Genomic DNA, 20,964 nt, shown 5'->3' on the forward strand with positions numbered 1-20,964 from the left:
TGCATGATGCTCCTGCATCCGACTCCCATGGTAGGAAAAATTTTGTGAATATGGATTCACAAAATGAAGTAGCCACTTTTGAAAGTTTTTTTTTCTTTTCCTCCAACACATAGCTGGAACAAGTATCCGATGCTGATATATTTCCTTCTTTCTTCTTTTCCAACACCTAGTCGGAACAACTGTTTGCTGCTGAAAATACTGCTTCGCAATGAACTCTATCCAAGTATAACTCTCATCCTCATCCAATCTTGTTGAATTAATCACACCTGTAATAAACCCAGCAACACCATACCAATCTTCCTTTGCATACCATACATCATGAACAAGACCCTCATGCAAACCATCATTAATATCTTTTGAACTCATATCAAAGACAACATCCCATGATTCATAAGAATTTACCTGTTTTACATCTTCATTTTCGCTTGCCTCTTTTATGTCGTCAACAATGCACATAACTACTCCACCTGCTTGATCTCCAACTAAGGCACTATATTCTTCCTCCATTGTTTTAGTCTTCCAATCACCTTCATCTACTTTTGGCATGCAAATCTGGTTATCTTCATGCTCTTCCTCTTCTCTTTCATCTTCTTCAACTTCTGGTTTGCAAATAATTTTCTCTTCATCCGCTTGCTCTTCCACTGGATCATCTTCCTTTTCCACATCCAAAGAATTATCAACATCTCTTTTCTTGTGACATGCTCTTTGTTTCCGCAACTCAGCTTCTAATTCATTCACTTGCTTCTGCAAATCAACTAGCAATGATTGTTGATTTCTTGCTCTAAATTTCTCAAGTCGAGGAATCCTCAGAATCCATCCAATCACAAAAGTCATCTTCTTCTTTCTCTTCTCCATAGTCAAGTCTTTAGAAGACAAATCTCATGCAACACAAGAACCTCGTGCAAACTGCCTCACAGTCAGCACTCTGTCTACACAATCAAGAACTTCTTCACAAACTTCACCCAACTCAAGGTCCTGGTGCAAACTGCCTCACATTCGGCGATCTGTCCGCACTCTTAGGAACTCCTGCTCTGATACCACTGATGACGGGCCACACCACCCGTACCAACTCACAACCAAAAATGCAACAAGATGGAGATAGAGAGATGACAAAAAAAAATGCTTCATAAAGCATCCATTAATACTTGAAATCCGCTAGAAGAGATTACTTTTGAAGAGCTTACAATTCAAGAACTTCTATTTCTCAAACTTCCATTAGAAGAGCTTCAATTTCTTGAACTTCTTGAACTTCCTTTAGAAGAGCTTCCATTCCTTGAACTTCTTGAACTTCCTTTAGAAGAGCTTCCATTCCTTGAACTTCTTGAACTTGATTACAAATGATAATAGGCCTTTCTTAAATAGGCACTTCTAACCCAAGACATTACAAACACAAGCAATGTGGGATAAAAGGTAAATACAACTACCTTTAAATAAATATTAAATTCCCACCCAAATACAACTAAGCACCCAACAAATATTAAATACATGATTTAAGGATCTTTCCACAAACTTCTAAATTGCCACCTATACACCTTGATTAATGGAATGACAACTATTTTTATTATTTTTCTTTTTACGCCACCTATGCGCCTCGAAAATAGAAATCTCCTTTTCTTTTCTTTTCTCCTTTTTATTTTTTTATTATTTCTCCTCTAATTTTCATCACTTTCTCTCTCCTCCAGAATTTTTTTTTTTTTTTTTTTTTTTTTTTTTTTTTTTTTTCCTTCTTTTTTTTTTTTTTTTTCTAATAATTTAATTTTCTCATGTAAGATGCTCCTGCATCAGACTCCCTTGGTAGATAGAAAAATGTGTCCCACACTTTGATGCCAAAAGAATGATATACCACCATCTTCATCTTCACCACAAGCTACGACCTCAATAGGGACAAGAAAAACCAACATGCAAATCTTCCACTGATGACGGGCCACACCACCCGTACCAACTCACAACCAAAAATGCAACAATATGGAGATAGAGAGATGACAAAAAAAATGCATCATAAAGCATCCATTAATACTTGAAATCAACTAGAAGAGATTACATTTGAAGAGCTTACAATTCAAGAACTTCTATTTCTCGAACTTCCTCACGTTCGGCGATCTGTCCGCACACTCAGGAACTCCTGCTCTGAACCACTTGATGGGGACACAACCCAACAACCAGAATAGACACAATAGAAAGGGGGAATTATATTAACTGAGAAAATAAGCTGGTACAAAATAGTTCAGAGAAAATAAACTCAAAACATGCCCTGCGGGCTTACAATAGCATAAATCTGGAGAATATTTCTCCTTTTAGCACCTCTTCTCAAGCTCCAATCCGAACTGCCTTTTATAATGCCAGAAATCTCCTTAAAAAGACCCCGGAGGGTTAAGGACTAGGAGTACATTCTAGAAAGTGCTAGTAGGCATCCACCGACAAAATAGAAGGTTTCGGAAGCTGCGTTAGAAGTCGGTGCGATTCTAGAAGAATCCAGAAACGGTAGCCGAACTTCCGGGAGGCATAACTTTTGAACCGTAACTCCGATTGACAAACCGTTTACATTTTCGGAAAGCTCTCGAAGTGCTCTATAGCCCTATGGACAAGCTTTGCTTGTCCCCCATTTTTCGACCCGTTTCGAGGTCATTTAATGCCCCAAACCTGACTCTGAAGCATTCTTAGGGGGTCTCCAAAACCCGAAAAATTGCAATAACTTTCAAACCGTGGGGCCTTTTGACCTGATTCTTTTTCTGGAATGCTCTAAATCTCGATTACATTCATCTGGCCAAGTCACACCTTCTAGGTCACCAAAATGATGGTCAAATTGCATGCTCCTATTTTTTTGAGATTTTCAAATGCACTGATAGTTGAACTATGAGAGTTGGAACCTTTATTTGAGCCAAATGGGTATCCAAAAATGAAAAGACATAAAATAGAAACTAAGTCTAAGTACATTTTTTTGGGTGACACAGGATTGCCCTTATACATCCAGGATGCAGGAGCATCATGCATCATAGACTTAGTTTCTATTTCATGTGTTTTCATTTTTGGACACCCATTTGGGTCAAATAAAGGTTCCAACTCTCACAATTCCACTATTAGTGTGCTATAAAATCCCAAAAAAATAGGAGCATGTAATTGGGCCATCATTTTGGTAAACTAGAAGGTTTGAATTGGCCAGATGAATGTAATTATGATTTAGAACATTCCAGAAAAAGAATCAGTTCACAAGGCCCCACGGTTTGAAAGTTATTGCAATTTTTTGAGTTTTGGAGACCTCCTAAGAATGCTTCAAAGTCAAGTTAGGGGCATTAAATGACCTTTAAAAGGGCCAAAAGATGGGGGACAAGTGAAGCTCCTCCATAGGGCTATAGAGCACTTTGAGAGCTTTTTGGAAATGTAAACGGTTCGTCAATTGTAGCTATGGTTCAAAAGTTATGCCTCCCAGAAGTTTGGTTACCGTTTTTGGATTCTTCTAGATTTGCGTTGACTTCTAACGCAGCTTCTGGAGCCTTCTATTTGGTCGGTGGATGCCTACTAGAACCTTCTAGAATTTATTCCTAGTCCTTAACCCTTTAGGGTCTATTTAAGGGGATTCCTGGCATTGTAAAAGGCAGTTCAGAGTGGAGTTTGAGAGGAGGTACTGAAAGGAGAAATTATCTAAAACATTTATGCTATTGTAAGCCCTTAGGGCATGTTTTGAAGTTTATTTTCTCTGTACTGAACGTACTAGCTTATTTTTTCAGTTAATAAAATTTCCCTTTTCTGTTGTGCCCATTATGTGCTTGGTTTGTGACTCCATCAAGTGGTATCAGAGCTGGTTTTCTTGAGTGTGTAGACAGAGCACCGACTGTGAGGCAGTTTGCACCAAGACTGTGTGGTTGTGGGTTTGAGTTAAGAAGATGCCTCCACAAAGAGAGCATGGTAGAAGGGCTAGAGCTATTAATCCTGAGGAGGTTAGAGCCCTCCAAAGGCAGGTACAAGCATTGTAGGAGGAGCTTCGTAGAGGAACAACTGTGGTCGTAGCTGATGAAAGTGAAGATGAAAATGAAGAAGATGAAATTGGACCAGAAGGGGAATTTGATGGGGAAGTTCTGAATCATGTAGAGGAAAGGCTTTTTAGGGCCATTACTAAGTTATGGAAAAGACCCACAATTGAAGTGGGTGTATTTTCAAGAAATTTGAAACCAGATGAGTTGATCGATTGGATCAATGAACTGGAAGAATACTTTGAGTATGAGGATATCAGGGACCCAGATAGGGTTAAGTTTGCTAAGGCCAAACTGAAAGGCCATGACAAAATATGGTGGCAAGAGGTTCAATTGGAAAGAAACAGAAGAGGAAAGGAGAAGATCACAAGATGGGATCGCATGGTGGACAAATTGAAGAAGCAGTTCATTCCTGTGGACTACGAGCTTGATTTGTTTAAGAAGATGCATGTGTTAAAGCAAGCAAGAAGATCAGTCCAAGAATATATAGAGGAGTTTTACCGAATCTTGATTAGAGTAGGGCATGCAAAAGCAAATAAGGAGAAGGTTTCTCGTTATATCAGTGGGTTGCAACCTAGCATCTAGGAGGAATTAAGTCTGGTAAGAATGACCAACGTTGAAGAGGCATACCAATTTTCCCTACGAGTTGAAGAGAAGGTGAATAAAAGGTTTGAAGGAAGACAAAGAGGGTGCAGTCAAGGAGGAAGGGGAAGTGGTAGATCATCTGGAGGCCACAATGAAACCCAAAGGAAAAATGAAGATGTGGGTCCTAGCAGGAACTAGAGGAATGAGGGTTTCAACCGCTCCCATGATCAAGACTTTGGAAATCAAAGAGGAAGAGGTAGAGGACATGGACAAGGAAGAGGAGGCTTTCGTGGTACCTATTTCTATTGCAATGAAGAAGGTCATCATACCTCTGAATGCCCTCAATGGAAAGGAAGGATAGATAGGAGAGCTAAGGGCCAAGCTAGCGTTGCTCATGTGGATGAGGATGCACAATCATCACATTCAGAGGATGTAGAGAGAGGAGAGACCTTGGTAAATGAAAGTGTCCTATTAAGTGGTGAGATTGAACTAGGACAACGAAGGAGTTTGTTCCATACCAGATGCAAGTGTGAGGATAAATGTTGTGACATGATCATTGATGGTGGTAGCACTGATAAATTGGTATAAGAAGAGATGGTCTCTAAGCTAAAGCTCAAGAGGGAGAAACATCCCCAGCCTTATCGGATTGTTTGGGTAAAATATGATCATAAGGTCTTGGTAAGTGAAAAATGTTTAGTGAAATTCAAAATTGGGAGTTACCATGATGAAGTTCTCTGTGATGTTATTTCGATGAATGTTTGCCATCTATTGTTGGGTAGACCATGGCAGTTTGATAGACATGCAGTACATGATGGAAATGCAAACACATACTCTTTGACAAAGGATGGAGTTCACCACAAATTGAAGCCCATGAAAAAGGAAGGTGAAAAGGTATGTAGTAGTGCTAAGATTTTTCTTGTTGATGAAAGGAAGTTTTTAGATGGCATGAAACATCAGCATATGTGCTATGCTTTGATTCCTAGGAAAGATAAAGAAGGTAGTAGTGAAATACCACTTGAAGTTTCAGATTTACTAGGTGAGTTTGGAGATATTATCTCTGATAATGTTCCAGATGGATTGCCACTAGTAAGGCAAACCAGTCATCAAATAGATCTGATTTCAGGAGCTAGTTTACCTAACAAGGCTACTCACAGGATGACTCCTATTGAAACAGAGGAGCTAAATAGACAGGTTCAGGAGCTGTTGAGGAAGGGCTTGATTCGAGAGAGCCTAAGTCCATGTGCAGTACCTACAGTACTCACACCAAATAAGGATGGAGAGTGGAGGATGTGTATAGATTCTTGAGCTATAAATAGGATAACCATCAAGTACTGGTTTCCTTTGCCAAGGATGGATGATCTTATGGACTACTTGAGTGGAGCTCAGTACTTCACAAAGATAGATCTCAAGAGTGGCTATCATCAGATACAAATTTGAGAAGGAGATGAGTGGAAAATAGCCTTCAAGACCAAGGAGGGTCTTTATGAGTGGTTAGTCATGCGATTTGGATTGATGAATGCCCCAAGCACCTTCATGCGGCTCATGAATGAGGTACTTAAGAAGTTCTTGGGAAAATTTGTTATTGTCTATTTGGATGATATTTTAATTTTCAGCAAGACTTTGGAAGAACATTTACTACATATTCATAGAGTCCTTGAAAGGCTAATGGAAGAGTAACTGTTAATTAATCTAAAGAACTTTATCTTTGCAAAAAGGGAGTTAGTCTATTTGGGGTTTTTTATATCACCCGAAGGTCTCAAAATGGATCCAGAGAAGGTAAAAGCCATCTTGGAATGGCCTACTCCAAGGTCTACTACTGAGGTAAGATCATTTCATGGTCTGGTTAGTTTTTACAAGAAGTTTATTAAGAATTTTAGTGGCATATGTACACCCCTTACTGATACAATAAGAGGGGATAGAAAAGAGTTCAAATGGACTGCAACAGTTGCGAGAAGTTTTGAATTGCTAAAGAAGAAGGTGAAAGAACAGCCTGTGTTGGCACTTCCAGATTTTAGAAAGGTTTTCCAAGTGGATTATGATGCTAGTGGCAGTGCTATTGGGGCTGTATTAAGCCAAGAAGGTAAGCCTATTGCATATTTTAGTGAAAAATTGAATGATGCAAAGAAGAAGTATTATGTTTATGATCAAGAGTTCTATGCAATAGTTCAGGACTTAAGGAAATGGAGGCATTATTTATTGCCAAAGGAATTTGTTTTGTATACCGATTATGAGGCATTATAGTACCTAAATAGCCAAGGTAAATTGAATCAAAGACATATGAAGTGGGTAGAGTTCTTGTAGAGTTATACATTTGTGTTGAAGCATAGAAGTGGAAAATCTAATAGGGTTGCAAATGCACTAAGTAGGAGACAGTTGTTGCTTACAGTAATGCAAGTTGAAGTAGTTGGATTTGATGAACTCAAGAATTTGTATCCTGAGGATCCTAATTATGCTGAAGCATGGAAAGCTTGTAAAGAACCTGTTGCTCTAGATAAAACCAAGTGGTTAGACTATTTGATTTAGGATGGCATGTTGTTCAAAAGTAGTCAATTGTGCATTCCAAGGAGTTCCATGAGGGAAAATCTAATTAAGGAGAAACATAGTGGAGGGATGGTAGGACATTTTGGTCGAGATAAGACCATTTCCATTCTTGGAGAACATTATTTTTGGCCTCAAATTTCATAGGATGTGAAGAAGTTTGTACAGAGTTGCCAGGTTTGTCAAGTTGCCAAGGGGTTTAGTCACAATATTGGCCTATATCAGCCAGTGCATGTTCCATCAAGGCCATGGGAGGACATAAGTATGGATTTTGTTCTTGGATTGCCAAGGACACAAAGGGGTAATGACTCAGTATTCGTGGTGGTTGATAGGTTCTCCAAAATGGCACATTTCATTCCATGCCACAAAACTCATGATGTTGTTCATATTGCAGACTTGTTTCTCAAAGAGGTGGTAAGACTACATGGTCTTCCAAGGAGCATAGTTTCTAATAGAGATACTAAATTTGTGGGGTATTTCTAGAGGACATTGTGGAAAAAGTTAAGAACTGACTTGAAATTCAGTTCCACGCATCACCCACACACTGATGGCCAAACAGAACTGGTAAACAAAAGTCTAGGCAATTTGCTGAGATGTTTAGTTGGAGATAAGCCCAAGGGATGGGATTTGATTCTACCACAAGTAGAGTTTTCTTACAATAACTCTATAAATTGGAGTACTAGAAAATCACCATTCCAAATTGTATATGGGAATAGCCCAAGGACTTCACCAGAATTGAGAAAGATAGAGCAAGGGGAGAGGACAAGTGCTGAAGTGGAAGAATTTGTTAAACATATCAAGCATCTACGTGAGCAGGTTTAGGCACACATTACCAAGATGAATCAAGAGTATAAAGCTAGGGCTAATCAAAGGAGAAGACATAAGGAATTCCAAGTAGGGGATCTAGTCATGGTACACTTACGAAAAGAAAGATTTCCTGCCGGTACTTACAACAAGCTAAAAATGAAGAAATTTGGCCCCTACAAAATTTTGAAGAAACATGACTCAGGAAATGCATATGAGGTGGAGCTGCCAGATGGTATTCACATTTCTCCAATTTTCAACATTGCAGATTTAACAGAGTATCATGATGATGGTGCAGATGAGGAGCTGGTGTTAGAGCCATGTCTGATTCCTGCTTCTAAGAAGGAGGAGATAGAAGAAAATCTAGATCATCGTGTGGGTAGGAGTACCAGAAATAGGTAGTATGAAGAGTATTTGGTCAAATGGAAAGGATGACCGATTGAGGACTCAACTTGGATTTCAGTAGCTGAGGTTTCCCATTTGGGATTTCCTCTACCATTCATAAAGTGACAGGGTCACTTTTCAATCTACCCTGGGTGTCTGATGCAGGAGCATCTAGAGGTATAAGGGAAATCCTATGTCACCCAAAAAAATGTACTTAGACTTAGTTTCTGCTTCATGTGTTTTCATTTTTGGACACCCATTTGGGTCAAATAAAGGTTCCAACTCTCATAGTTCCACTATCAGTGTGCTAAAAAATCTTGAAAAAATAGGAGCATGTAATTAGGCCATCATTTTGGTAAACTAGAAGGTGTGAATTGTGTAGATGAATGTAATTGTGATTTAGAACATTCTAGAAAAATAATCAGGTCAAAAGGCCCCATGGTTTGAAGGTTATTTCAATTTTTTGTGTTTTTGAGACATCCTAAGAATGCTTCAAAGTCAAGTTAGGGGCATTAAATGACCTCAAAAAGGGCCAAAAAATGGGGGATGAGTGAAGCTAGTCCATAGGGCTATAGAGCACTTCGAGAGCTTTCCAAAAATGTAAATAGTTTATCAATCAGAGCTATGGTTCAAAAGTTATGCCTACTGAAAGTTCGGTTACCATTTCTAGATTCTTCTAGATTTGTGCTGACTTCTAACGTAGCTTTTGGAGCCTTCTATTTGGTAAGTGGATGCCTACTAGCACCTTCTAGAATTTATTCCTAGTCCTTAATCCTTTGGGGTCTATTTAAGGAGATTCCTAGCATTGTAAAAGGCAGTTGAAAGTGGAGCTTGAGAGGAGGTACTGAAAGGAGAAATTATCTCCATATTTATGCTATTGTAAGCCCTTAGGGCATGTTTTGAAGTTTATTTTCTTTGTCCTAAATGTAATAGCTTATTTTTTCAGTTAATACAATTTCCCTTTTCTATTGTGTCCATTCTATGCTTGGGTTGTGACCCCATCATAGTCATTGTTCTGCTTGGTGTAAACTTATGCTACTTGGTTAATACTAAAATGCTTAGTGAGTGAAGGAAGTTAAGTGTTGAGCTCAGTAGCATTAATGATTTGAATAATTTTTATCACTAATGGAAATAATAACTTAAATCCAACAATCTCCCCCTTTGACATTAGTGAGAAAGAACTTATGAGCAAAAACATATGTAGACACTCTGACTTGCTGAATTTTGATTTTTCAAAATTAATCTTTGTTGAACTGTTGTATATACATTCCTACATATATCTCCTTGATGAAACATAATGTATATACATAGATATTTCTCCTTATGTGTTGATATCTCTACTCTTCTACTATTATGTAAATATCTCTCCCCCTTTTTGACAATAATGCTAAAGGAGTATATACAATATCTATACAATTACACCAAAGTGAGACAAAAAATCTTGATGTTACTTAAGAATGATGGAAAATGTATTTTCCCAAGTCTCTTGAAAAATTTGGTAGGTGGAGAGAGCTACTTGAACTTTTGCTGATAATTGAATCATGTGATAAGCCACTAAGAAGTTCTGGTCTTGGACTAATGTTTTGCAATGTGTTTCTGCATTGAGTCCATTACAGGTAAGACCATATTTTGGATATCATTCAAATTTTCTATTATTCTAGCTTCTTCTCTGAGGAGTTTTGCCTATAAATCTACCAGATATTTGATCTTAGTGTGATGGGAGGAGCTAGATGAGGGGTCCATCTGCATCTTAGATGCACTTGATTGCATATCAATATTAATATTATTTAGCTTTACCTTTATTTCCTTTGTAAACTCAGAGACATCACATAGTTTATTAAAAAGTGATGCTACATTAGTAAAAGAATTTTCAAAATTTCCCAAAAATCTTGATAACTCAACTTATTTGATTGCAATTTTCTAAGCAATGTGCTCAAGCACCTTGCTATCAAACTTTCTTTCAACCTTTTCTATTAGCTTATCTTGCCTAGAGGAGTCCTCATTATATTTCTAAACTGCTTGTTCTAACTAAATCAAAATGTGTTGTGTGGAATCCACTTCAACACCTATAGTCTCTATTATTATATTTTTGACACATTCAATTATCCTAAATTCCTTGTCCCTTTCATATCTCAATTGCTTCTACCTAGCTTTCTTCTCTAAGATTTAACTTATTAACCACATTTCTTCAATAGTAGTAGTATCAAAGTTAATCTTAGGACTCTCTATCTCTATGTCTAGGTCAATATCTTCTTCAATTTCTTTACTAGTGATCAAAATTTTTAGTGGTTGACTTTGTTCTACTTCTGTGATAACTTTTTTGGCCTTAGGAAAAGACACAATGGTGGAGATAGAAGGATTAATAGTGAATAGTGGAATTGGGCTTAAGGATTGTGCCAATAGAAGTTCTAACTGAGTCCAAAACTAAAATACTACCCAAAAATGGTGTAACACTGAGTAGAGTACCAATAGAATTATGTATACTAGATGAAATAACTGATGTAGAAGTAGATATTGATAACTCTGATGTAGACATAATGAAAGTATTGATTGGTACTAACAAAATTATAGAAAAAATTATGGTACTTACTATACATGATGAAGAAATGGGGGCTAAGGGAGCTAGTTTGGTAGCTAAAGAAGTGACTATCAGCTCCATAGATGAAGTGGTTGACACTTTCATTGTAGTTTCTTAGAGCTAGAAGGTGGTTGGTGAAGATTGACCAAATGATGTTTTTGTAGTACTTACAATCTCACCAATAGAAACTAACTCCATAGATGTAATAGTGTTTTGTGGAGTGTGAGGAAGAGATGTAATAGCTTTAGCTACTATACTTACTAGGTCATCTTCATCCTTTTCTTCCTCAACTGCTTCTTCCTCCCTTTCTTCCTCTTCCTTGTCTTCCATTAAAGCGTGAAGCTCACCTACTACAACCATGACTGATGGAATGTTATCTTCATCATCATCATCATTGTCACTATTGTCATCATCTTTGATTTTAATTATTTCTTCTGATGGTTTGTTGAGATGATATACATCTCTCCAAACATCTAAGGCATGCCTAACCACCAATTCTATATTCTTCATTAGTATGAATCATGTGTTAAGCTTTAGAATCATTCTATCTTCACGTTCTAGCAATGCCTGCTTTACTTCTACATTTATCAGATTGGGAACCAACTATCTAAGTTGTTGTTCAAAGATATCTTTGACAGTTTTCATAGTAGTGTCCCATCTAAATTTGATTTTGGCATTGAGATCTGCATATTTTTGAGGTTGCATTTGTGGAGGTGAGTATTTCCAAATACCCATCTTTTCCATAACTAAATCCTTAATCGCTTTCTACTCTACAGGATTTCTAGTCTCATATTTGAGAGCTTTAAAGTTGCAAATTCTTGCTCTAAATTTTAATTATTTCATCCTCTCCTAAAATTTGGGTGTAGACCAAACAAATATAGGTTCACTTTCCTTCTTACCTTTCCTAGTTATCTTGGTGAACACTGCAATTGGCTACTTTTGAGGTTTGGTGATAAACACCTTACCTTTCTTCCTTGGTGGCTTCTCTTCCTTTATAGATTCTTCCTTATCATCATCATATTCCTCCTCTTCATCTTCACCCTTACCCTTAGTAAGAATAAGAGGACCTTTAGCTATCTTCAATTTTTCCACTCTCTTCTTTCCTGTATTGATGGCTTGTAGAATCTTGATACTGAGCTCTATCCTCTTCTTGGCTTCATCATAGGTGCCAAATGCTAGAAGGTTGGGATTCACTAGCTCATTTATTAGAGCCTCAATAATGTCTCTTGCTTCATCAATGTTTATTTCATAAGGAAATGGTTTTACCCATGCCACTGTTGGTAAGATTGCTTGAATGTATACCCTATCATCATCCACCATGAAGCATATATCATTCTTGTAGCCTTCTATAAGCTTGGGTGGGATCCAAAATCTATTATTCATCTTTTCTTTGAATACCTCAAAATAGTTATCCAACACCCTTTCAAAATTTTGATCCATTTCAGCAATAAATTAATTTATCTGATACAAAATAGGGGTGTCTTTCCTCCATACAATAATTCCCTTGGATGGAAAGAATTTTTAAACATAAAATAATAAAAAAGTGAGAAGAGAGCCAAACTTAAAGGGATTATTCTTTGAATTCTTAACACTATCAATGTTCTTGATCAATTGCTTTAGTAAAACATCTAACAGGTCGTATTCAAGGTTCTTCTTCACAACCTTGTAAGCTAGGTCAACTACCTCATAGAGAACACTATTTAACCAACTCAAGTTGTAGATCTTATGTGAAATTATATGAATGTTGAACTTAAGATCTGTGTTAGTCATATTATTTATCTTCAAACCTCTACCATCCCATTTGGCTAGGGTTTTCTTCTATAGTTCCTCTTGACCTAGGGTTTTGGCTATTTTTGCCTTTATGATATTAATATCAGGATTTAACTGTGTGATTTTGAGTCAAACTTAGTGACCCATAATTTATGAGTAGTAATTCAACATGAATCCATATCTCATGAGAATAAATGGAACACTTAGCACTCATTGGATCTAGGTGATGCTCACAGGTGATGTTTTTGCCTTGTTGAGCATTGGGAGACCTGTGACCTAGTGAATCATTTTCTTTGTTATCAAAATTGGTTGCTCCAACCATAGTTGACCATTGTGAAACTAACTCAATATATACCTTATCCATTTAACTTGGAAGTTACATGGTAAGTGTGAGATATGATTCAATCCTTTTGTTTCCAAATGTTTGTGCTCTAGTTTCAACACTCCATTCACACACATCTCAACTAGGGAATTATCCATCTCCAATGTCCCTAATTCCTAAAAAGTACATTTAAAATGAGTTCTAATGTCATTGATCAAAAGTACCTTTGGTGGAATTTGAGATTGAGCACCATACAAATCCAAGGATTTGGCAATGGTGGGAACAATCTTGAAGTTCGGTGCCTTCCATTCAACACCCTTGACCAACATCTTAGAACCCTTCTTCTATTTGTTGCTACTTCCACTGGTAGATACAATTGATGCTTGGTAGTTGAATGAAATTTGTGAATATTTTTCTACCAAATCACTCAAAAATGCTATAATGCTCTTCAAATCACTCTACTCTTCAAATTCTATGAATGCGGTGAAGAATGAAGTTGATTTTTCTTTTCTCTTTTTGTTGAATTTTTTTATAAATGCTTGGCACCATAATGATACAATGTGTGAAAGACTATCATCCACTGACCTAACTTGGTAAGAATATCAACTTAGCAAACAAACAAAGTTTCCTCTACTCCCAACCTTGCTTAGTAAGAAATTTAACCAACCTTGCTTGGTGGAGTCTGATGTAACCCAGTGAAAGATGAATTCTCTATTATCCTTGTGTATCTGGAATATTGATAAGATCATTTCCATGCTTTGTATTTATTGGAACTTCTTATGATTTTCTTGGAGAGTGCAGCTCCAATCCATCCTTAGAAGCTTAGTTTGAAAGGTTGGAGTCACCCACTTCATGAGTGACTTCACTCCCATGTTTTGAGTTGGTTTTCTTGGTAGTCTTTGGAATCCATTGCTTCTTTATTTGTTTCTTGATGTTTTCAGCACTTGCTTTCTTTTCATCTTCAACTTTTCTTATGTTTATATAGTTTTTAGCTATATGACTAAGTTTAGTGCATGAGTAACACCTTATAGTAGAATTCTTCTTCCCTCGGTGATGTCTTACAAAATTTGTGTCGATGTGTCCATATTCTCCACAATAATGACATCTACACCAGGTATTGTAATCCTATCCAAATATTTCTTTACAAGATGTTTAGCTAGATTGAATGATTTGGATCTGCATTATGATGCCTTGTGACCATGCCTTCTACATTTGTGATGTTTACCTTCAAATTTTGGTTTCTCCTTGCATTCATTGGCTTTATGACCATGTTGATTGCATCTGTAGCACTTTCCATTGAATTTTATTTTTTCCATTGCTCCAACATTTGTTTGATGTGTGACCGATCTTCCCACAATGATTGCATGTACGTTTTTTATTCCTTTTTGCACCTTGTTTTGAAGATTTACCTACTTCTTCATTGTATCCAAGTCTTGCTTTACCCTTTTTCCTATGAAGATTATGTTCATTTTATTGATTCAATTGATTCATATCTTCTTGAGATTTTATCATTCTCTCATGGATTTATTTTTCAACGTATAGGTTGTTCTTCAATTTTTCATTGATTTTCTTTTTAGATATCAGTTCTCTCATTATTATTTTATTGATTTATCTTTCATAATTTATATCATTCCTTATTATTTCATTTTTTTATTTGAGAATCTTGATCTCTTGATTTGCTTCAGAGATTTGATCAATATGATCTTCATTTTGATTAGATTGATTTTGTTGTTCATTGTTTCTAGCCTCCAAGCCTCTGTGTGCTTTGTTTCTTTGTTCCAAGATCTCACATAGCCTAATCAATTGGATTTATTGTTCTTTTTTTATTTTTCTTACTTCTTCTTGTAGGGATCCATTCTTTTCTAGGAGCTCTTTGATTGCATTATTTGCCTCATTTGAACTGCTTGAAGGAGAAAAGTCTTCAATGTTTTCTTCAACATATTTTAGATCACTCATTTGATTCGCAAGTTCCTTTCTTCTTTTTAAAGATTGGGATAGATGCTCCTTTGCTTCCTTGAGTTGAACTATGGCCATCTCCAAATCTAGCTTTTCATTTTCAATTTTCTTGTCAAGTCTGAATATCTCCATTTGTCCTTTAGATATTTGCTTAAGTTGTTAAACTTTATCTTGAAAACCATAAAGCTCTGATACCAATTGTTGGAAATATTCAAGGCTTGGTAAATTAATAAGAAGGGGGGGGGGGAGTGAATAATTTGAAACATTTCATGAAACAAGCATGTAAATAATCACCATAAATCAATTTATACTACTGCATGGATAAGAATTGAAAGATAAAATGTTGAACACATGTTAACACAAAGTTTTGGTGACCCAAAAACCTTCCAAATAGAAAGTAAAACTGGGGTGTGGATGATACCCACAAAACTTCACTATTGTAGTAGAAATTTGGCCTATTAAGGCTTACATTGACCACTTGTAGTGATCTACCTTGTTAAGATCACAAAGGGCTGCTAGGTCCACCTTGTTAGAGGATTTACAAACATACAATAAAGTATGCACTTGGTTAAGATATTTGTACAAAAGACTATTAAGTCTACCTTGTTAAAGGATTTAGAACTGGTTCACCTATTAGAATGAAATATTTGATCTACTTACAACTGATTTTTGATAAGATCCTTAAACTCTCGATCACCTTATGTAATAGATAAGTCTTTTTTGCTCATTTGATGACCTTGTTGAATACCTTAAACTCCTATTGATATTCCTTTACATGCACTTCACAATATGTCACAATCACTCTGTATCTCTCTATATCTATATAATACTTTAGAATACATCTCTTATGTATACCTTTCAAATTTACAAACTTTGCAAGGTCGGCTAATACACAAGTGAAAAGATACATTACAAAGTCAGCCCAATAGTGAATAACTCAGGTTCACTAAACTGACTTGGTGACCTTCTGATACATGACATCCACTGCATTACTTGATATCATCATACACTTGGTAGAATTGAAAGCTCATTCCATACTAATCACTTGACATAGTTCTGAACTTGGTGACCATTGGTGACTTGGTAGATGTGGTATCACTCTGTACATACTGCATGCTAAGTTTACCTTGCTTTCCTCGATAAACAATACTTCTTCCAATGCTCAGTTTATACTATATTCCCATCATACAATTTGACTGCTGGTAGACACTACAAACCTTGATAGACATTGTTGGTTCTTCACATAGTCTATATCCACTTGGTAGTCACTATTCTACTTGGTTTGAAATGTTGCTTCGTTAATACTAAAATGTTTGGTGAGTGAAGGAAGTTAAGTGCTAATCTTCGTAGCATTACTGATATGAATAAGTGTTGTCACTAATGGAAATAGTAACTTAATGTCAACAAAAATCACTTGGTACTTCACATTTTATTTGGAAAGCTTTGGAAACTAGTTTTGAAGGTGATGCACATTCTAAGAAGTTCAAGCCACAAAGTTGCATTTATACATTTCAAGATGCTAAAATGATGGAAGATGAATCTGTAAGAACATATATAGGTAGGATATTAGAAATTATTGTAGGTAGTGAATCTCAAGGAGGAACCAAACAAGATGATGAAGTTATATAGAACATATTGAAGACTCTAACACCAACATTTAAGTCAACAGTTCAGATGATACAATTATTGATATTCTATACCAAATATTTCACAAAGGAATCATTTCTTGGAAGACATGAAGCAATTGATAATGATCTTAAACAGTCTACAGAATTGATCATAACAGAGACAACTTTCAATTCCTTGAACATTCAACCTAATTTATCAAGGAGAACAAGTGCTAGATAAGATTTTTCTAGTATCAATAGATCTAAGGAGAATAGAAATATTGAAGGAGTATCACTTTTGGTAAGAAGAGAAAAGGAGGTAAGAAAATATTTAAATGTTGGAATTGTGATGAATATGGTCATTATGTACCTAAGTGTCCTAAAAGAGAGAAAAAGTATAAGGGAAATTAAAAATCTAGAAGAGTTAGAGAGTGTCTACATGCAAATGAAGGTAATGATTTTGCTGAACAAGCATTGAGTGCTAGCAATGATGGAAATGGATTTGTGGCAGTTAAAGAAGAAAGTCTAGAGAAGGTAGCTTTGGTGTCACATGTTGAAAAGAAATTTATTTGGATAATTCATAGTAGTTTTTCACATCATATGGCTAGTGATATTAACAAGATTGTTGACTTCAAAAGTTAGGATGGAAGCGTTGTCAAATTTATAATGTGTCATGCCAAGTTAAAGGTATTGGATCTATATCTCTTGATGGTAAAACTAACACTGAGGATGTATAATTTGTTGATGTTTTAAAATACAATCTGTTAAGTGTTGGACAACTAGTGGAAAAAGGTTATTATTTGTAGTTCATAGAGAAGACATGCATGATCAGAGATAATTTCATATAGACTTTGATGAATAATTTAAAACTTTTCATGAAACAAGCATGTAAATAATCACCATAAATCCATTTATACTACTGCATGGATAAGAATTGAAAGATAAAACATTGAACACATGTTAACACAAAGTTTTGGTGACCCAAAAACCTTCCAAATAGAAAGTAAAACTGGGGTGTGGATGATACCCACAAAACTTCACTACTGTAGTAGAAAGTTGGCCTATTAAGGCTTACATTGACCACTTCTAGTGATCTACCTTGTTAAGAACACAAAGGGCTGCTAGGTCCACCTTGTTAGAGGATTTACAAACATACAATAAAGTATGCACTCAGTTAAGATATTTGTACAAAATACTATTAAGTCTACCTTGTTAAAGGATTTAGAACTAGTTCACCTATTAGAATGAAATAGTTGATCTACTTACAACTGATTTTTGATAAGATCCTTAAACTCTTGATCACCTTATGTAATAGATAAGTCTTTTCTGCTCCTTTCATGACCTTGTTGAATACCTTAGACTCCTATTGATATTCCTTCACATGCACTTCACAATATATCAAAATCACTCTATATCTCTCTATATCTATATTATACTTTAAAATACATCTCTTATATATACCTTTCAAATTTACAAACTTTGCAAGGTCGGCCAATACACAAGTGAAAAGACACATTACAAAGTCAGCCCAATAGTGAATAACTCAAGTTCACTAAACTGACTTGGTGACCTTCCGATACACGACATCCACTACATTACTCGACATCATCATAAACTTGGTAGAATTGAAATCTCAATCCATACTAATCACTTGACATAGTTCTGAACTTGGTGACAATTGGTGACTTGGCAGATGTGGTATCACTCTATAAATACTGCATGCTAATCTTACCTTTCTTCACTTGGTAAACAATACTTCTTCCAATGCTCAATTTACACTAAATTCCCATCATACAATTTGACTACTTGGTAGACACTACAGACCTTGATAGACACTGTTGGTTCTTCACATAGTCTGTATCCACTTGGTAGTCATTGTTCTACTTGGTGTAAAATGTTGCTTGGTTAATACTAAAATGCTTGGTGAGTGAAGGAAGTTAAGTGCTAAGCTTAGTAGCATTACTGATATGAATAATTTTTGTCACTAATGGCAATAATAACTTAATGTCAACAAAAATCACTTGCTACTTCACATTTTATTTGGAAAGCTTTGGAAACTAGTTTTGAAGGTGATGCACATTCTAAGAAGTCCAAGTTACAAAGTTGCATTTGTACATTTCAAGATGCTAAAATGATGGAAGATGAAACTGTAAGAACATATATAGGTAGGATATTAGAAATTATTGTAGGTAGTGAATCTCAAGGAGGAACCAAACAAGATGATGAAGTTATGTCGAACATATTGAAGAGTCTAACACCAACATTTAAGTCAGCAGTTCATATGATACAATTATTGATATTTTATACCAAATATTTCACAAAGGAATCATTGCTTGGAAGACATGAAGCAATTGATAATGAGCTTAAATAGTCTAGAGAATTTATCATAATAGAGACAACTTTCAATTCCTTGAACATTCAATCTAATTTATCAAGGAGAATAAGTGCTAGAGAAGATTTTTCTAGTATCAATAGATCTAAGGAGGATAGAAAGATTGAAGAAGGAATATCACTTTTGGTAAGAAGAGAAAAGGAGGTAAGAAAATATTTAAATGTTGGACTTGTGATGAATATGGTCTTTATGTACCTAAGTGTCCTAAAAGAGAGAAAAAGTATTTAAGGGAGATTACAAAACTAGAAGAGTTAGAGAGTGTCTATATGCAAATGAAGGTAATGATTCTACTAAACAAGCATTGAGTGCTAGCAATGATGGAATTGGATTTGTAGCAGTTAAAGAAGAAAGTGTAGAGAAAGTAGCTTTGGTGTCACATGTTGAAAAGAAAATTAATTGGATAATTCATAGTAGTTGTTCACATCATATGACTAGTGATATTAACAAGTTTTTTGACTTTAAAAGTTAGGATGGAAGCATTGTCAAATTCCAAAATAATGCGTCATGCCAAGTTAAAGGTATTGGATCTATATCTCTAGATGGTAAAACTAACACCGAGGATTTATATTTTGTTGATGTTTTAAAACAAAATCTTTTAAGTGTTGGACAACTAGTGGACAAAGGTTATTATTTGTAGTTCATAGAGAAGACATGCTTGATCAGAGATAAAGTTAGAAAGGTAATCAAAGCAGGAACCGGATCTAGAGGTAATGTATTTTAGTTGAATCTTACTAGAATAATATGTTTGTTTGTGAATGTAGATGATAGTTTGTTGTGATATAAAAGATTATTTCATATAGACTTTGAAAATATTGTGAAGACTAGCAATATATTTGTAGTTAGATATTTACCAAATATCATAAAGCCTACTAACACAATTTGCAAGAAGTTTGGTTTGGAAAAGTATAACATAACTTCGTTTCCCTGCAAGAAGTTTACTACTACAAAAAAGTTGGAGATTAGACACATAGATCTCAGTTTTCCAACAAAGACTAAAGGTTTCTATGGTGAAAGGTATTTTATGATTCTAGTTGATGACTTTTCTAGAATGATGTGGCGTACATTTCTTAAAGATAAATTTGAGGCATTTGATTACATCATCGTCATTCTTAACAACATCATCATCTCTTATTTATCACATTTCTTAAAGAATAATTGATTAAAATCTAGATGATGATGTTGTTACTAAGCCATGGAATAATGAGGTATTTCTTGAGAGTAACAATGAGTTGTAGAATGAAGTAGAGGCAAGGCATGAAAAAAGCTCAAAGCCTTTAGTAGAGCTAAGAGTTGACATAGAAACTCCTTTACAAAAGAATATGATAAAGAATCACCCATCCAAAAAATCATCAGAAGCAAAGATAAAGTTGTGATGACAAGAAGTAGAGTTAATAAAGAACTATGTTTGATATCTCATGTTGAATCTGAGAGTGTAGATAAAGCATGTAATGATAATCATTGGAAACAAACTATGAAAAAGGAATTATATTAGATAGTTAAGAATGAGAAATGGAAATTAGACCCCAAATAACCAAACAAGAATGGGATAGGAACTAAATGGGTATACAAGGAAAAGATGAGTGAATAAGGTGAAGTTGTAAGGAACAAAGAGAGATTGGTATGTAAAGGTTATTCACAACAAGAAGAAATGGATTATGAGGAGAGCTATGCTCCAATGGCTAGAATAGAATCAATAAGATTGTCTAGATTGAAGCAACCACCCAAAACCTAGTATGCAAAGTTGGAAAAGCATTTGACAAAGCTTGGTTATAGAAAAGGTGTGGAAGATAGTAATCTGTATTGAAAAGAAACTATGTTGAGATCTAATTGAAAATATTATTATTAAAGAAGTGAGTATGTTACAAAGAGGGAGATTGTTGATAAAGAATGTTTCTAATCATTGTTTTGTCACTGATGCCAAACCTGCTATTTACTAGAATGAAAATTTCTTATAAGATCCAAGTACTATCACTTAGTTTATTGATGAAGAGGATTTAATCAACAAGATGTAACAAAAGCATCTAACAGAAAGTTTGAGTTATCATTTTGTAATGAAGTAC

The sequence above is a fragment of the Cupressus sempervirens genome, chromosome 7, assembly GCF_028749045.1.
Source record: "Cupressus sempervirens isolate cs-2001-9-10 chromosome 7, ASM2874904v1, whole genome shotgun sequence".
NCBI classification, from domain to species: Eukaryota; Viridiplantae; Streptophyta; class Pinopsida; order Cupressales; family Cupressaceae; genus Cupressus; species Cupressus sempervirens.